Genomic DNA, 4,023 nt, shown 5'->3' on the forward strand with positions numbered 1-4,023 from the left:
TAAGTTTTACATCTGCCGTTAGAATGATCGGTTGTCAGTTTCTGCCTTGATTAGAAACATTCATAAACATGAAAGTTTCCCAAGGGTGTCTCCTACACGAAAGATATATAATTAAATGCGGATTAAAATGCCTGATGTAGTGATCCCAAAATGATTTTTAAGCAGTTAAAACTAAACCTTAATGAGAAGGAAAGTTACCGGTGTTAAGCCTTTAATTTCTATATTTGATTTGTTTCAGTCACCGGAGTGCGGCCATGCTGGGGCGCCACCACGAAGGATTTGGTCGAACCCATCAACACCACTACCGTTTGCCGAACCGCTAAGTTACGGAGACATTAACAAACCAACACCTTTTGTCAAGTGGGGGGTAGAAATACAAACACAAAGACACATGCACTCATACGTATAAAAATACACACACCCACATACACACACACTCATACACACACACACACCCACACATGACAAGCTTCCATACGATTTCTGTCTATCAAATTCACCCAAAGCATTCGTCTGTCCAGGGCTGCAGTAGAAGACACCTCCCCATGGTGCCGTGCTATGGGGCTGAACCCGAAGTAAAGCGAGCCTCTTAACGACGCAGCCCTTTCTTTCCCTGCCCAATTTTTCCTTTTTTCCGAAAGGATGAAAGGCAAAATCGACATCGGCGAAATTTGAACTCAGAACATAAAGACAGACGAAATACCGCTAAGCATTTCGCCCGGCGTGCCTACGTTTCTGCCAGCTCACCGCCTTATGTTAAAAAATATAATGACTGGCAAATGGTGAACTCTTAATCAAGTAGAAGCATAACGAGGAAGAGGCAGCAGCTTCGTTTTGAATAATCAGTTATTCTACATCGCAGTTTTATATTGATTGTCCTAGCTAAGTTGATACTTTGTCATTGCTGGAACATACGGTCAATACTAGGATCTGAAGCTGTTGCCAACCTGTATTTGCTTATCGATCCTATTACTGCTAAACTGGTATTGTTACGTATCGATAACATCACAATGATATTGGTGGATAATGGAAGGACAGTAGCATTGATTCTTAATATAAATACAAGGTCTCAATATGGACGATGAATAGGACTGGTTTAGATCGAGCCCCGTTGAAAGCGAAGGATAAAAAAAGCGAAGTGCCGTGAGGTGGTTTTTGTTGTGATTGTTCACTGATGTTTGTGAAGAAAGAAAATGTCTTCTTGAGAGGCGCGTATAAAATGATAACATTCCCGAAGAATTAACAGAAGCTTTATTTACTGCTCAGAGTGTTTTCTGTGTCATTGGAAGAAAAATAAAAACAATAATTTATACACACTGGGACAGAAATATTACTGGGGTCTACGTCAAAATATCTGGTTCGTATCAATCTGTGACTGGCCCATCAAAACCGGAAAAATATCATGCTTAATTCATGACAGCAAAATCTGTATCGTCTATCTGCACGGCCGGTGAAAGGAGAATGCGAATGGAGTCGTTACAGTAACTGCCTCAACATCTGTCTTTTATAAGACTCATCAAAACGATCAAGAAAGTCGACTCACGTGGTTAATTGACTCTGAGTTGTCGGTGAAACGATAGTGATCATGTGAATCCATCAGGCGATTCTTGCAATACACATCAATATACACATCTAAAGCAAAACCTTTTCAGGGACCCGTAAATTACAATTGTGGATCCCCAATTTACTATTTTGTTGCACGAACCGCACAAAATCTTATATGGACCCCGGTTGAGAACCACTGCTATAGACAAAGATAAGGGGTTTGTGGACAGAAATGGCAGAAGGGCGGACATAAAAATCATTACGTTTCTTTTCATTCTGATTTCAGGAGCTGAAACGATTGTTTGGATTGTATTACTCTTAAGTAATAAAAACCACGAAACTATACACTTGTGCTTTGTATTGAGTACTACATCAACTTCGCTATTTCCTTACAAACATACGACAGGGTGCTGAAGAATTCCTGGCTTTAAGGGTATTGCGAAAGGCCTGGATGGAAGCCGAAACTTCCGAGTTCTTTTACAGGGCTTAGAAAAACTGAAGGACTGCTGCAATATGTGATTCTGAGAGGGGAATATGTTGAATAAAATCAGAATTAACTGATCCTCTTGTGTTTTGTTTTACCCAAAGCCAGGGACTCTCTCTAGTATCTCCTCGTACACACATACCTATACACACACACACACACACACACACACACACACACACACACACACACACACGCGTGTGTGTATGTGTGTATTTATGCAGGTATGTGTAGATCTATGTATATGCCTATGTTCGCACGAGCATACGCGCGGGCAAGCAAGCACACGTTCATAAAAGACAGGAAGTGACGAATGCTGCCTGCACAACAAAAAGACGACTGCTTTATGTCATTGACTAATTACTCCATTCATTGTGCTTCTTACGTAATTCCCTTCATTGACAGATATTGACTTTTAGTCGAGATTGCACTTAACAGATTGTAGAATATTGATGGTGTAAACCTGTGCTTTCTACATATACACAACAAGCAGGCAGAATCGTTATCCCGCCGGGCGAAATACTAAGCGGTATTTCGTCTGCTGTTACGTTCTGAGTTCAAATTCCGCCAAGGTCGACTTTGCCGTTCCTTCTTTTCGGGGTTTATAAATTAAGTACCAGTTACGCACTGGGGTCGATGTAATCGACTTAACCCCTTTGTCTATCCTTGTTTGTCCCCCTCTATGTTCAACCCCTTGTGGGCAATAAAGAAATAAGAAACGTTAGTACGCCGGGCGCTAATGCTTAGCGGTATTTCGTCTGTCTTCACGTTCTGAGTTCAAATTCCGCCGAGGTCGACTTTGCCTTTTATCCTTTCGGATGAAATGTTGGGCCTTGTGCCTAGATTAGAAAAGGTTATATGCTACACCTTTGAAGAGTTTAGCATATTTTGAAAGTTCCATTGATGGATTGCAGCTGCACTTTTCTAATTACCCTTCTCCTTTCTGGTTTTGAAGTACCTAATTCAAAACCAGTTTGTTACATATACTAATAACCTCCGATAATCACGGGTATAATCTGAACTTGTAATCTGAGTAGATTAGCTGTAAATTTCTCAATAGTTCAACATACATGTTTTTCTTTTCTACTGATCTTTAGCTTTATGTTGACATCTGCTGGGTAATTGATTTCCACTACTGTACATAGTTTCTCTTCTATGTCCCAAATCACTGCCTGGTATATTGTGTTTGCATTTCATTGAGGTTTTCACTTCCCCAAAGCATGTAAATTAATATTCAAACATTAGCTCAGTACCTGTCCTCTGTATCCTGTGTGTCCGTAGTGTCCTTGCATCATATACAATACACATTCCTAGTTTCTTATTCAACTACCAGAGCAAAGTCGACCTCGGTGGAATTTGAACTCAGAACGTAAAGGTAATACCGCTAAGTATATTGCCCGGCGTGCTAATGTCTCTTATTTCTTTATTGCCGAAAGAGAGAGAGAGAGAGAGAGAGAGAGAGAGAGAGAGAGAGAGAGAGAGAGAGAGAGAGAGAGAGAGGGAGAGAGAGAGAGAGAGAGAGAGAGAGCGTGTGAAAGAGAGAGTGGATGTAGGTGTGTGGTGTGTGTGAAAAAGTGAAATTGAGAGAGAAAATTGAAGGAAGGATAGGAATGGTGTGACGATTGTCTCTGGGGAGTCTGAGAATGTAGAATCTGCCATTCCAAATGTGTGTGTGTGTGCGCGCGCGCGTTTGTATGCAGTCTGTACATTCTATCTATGTGTCTATGTATCTATCTGTCGGTGTCAGTATGTATATATGTAAGTATGTATGTAAATACGTATGTATGTATCTAAGTGCGTATATATATATATCAACACACACGCATATATGTGTGTGTGTGTGTGAGTGCGCGTGTGTATGTGTTAATATTTGTTTTTATGGTTAGTTGTAATAAAAATAAAATTTTACATTAACTTGAGGGCCGAAACTTCGAAGTTACTGTCAACATTGTTCTTGTTTAAGATTACATGTACATATATATATATATATGTGT

This window comes from Octopus bimaculoides, chromosome 20, assembly GCF_001194135.2.
Source record: "Octopus bimaculoides isolate UCB-OBI-ISO-001 chromosome 20, ASM119413v2, whole genome shotgun sequence".
Classification (NCBI taxonomy): Eukaryota; Metazoa; Mollusca; class Cephalopoda; order Octopoda; family Octopodidae; genus Octopus; species Octopus bimaculoides.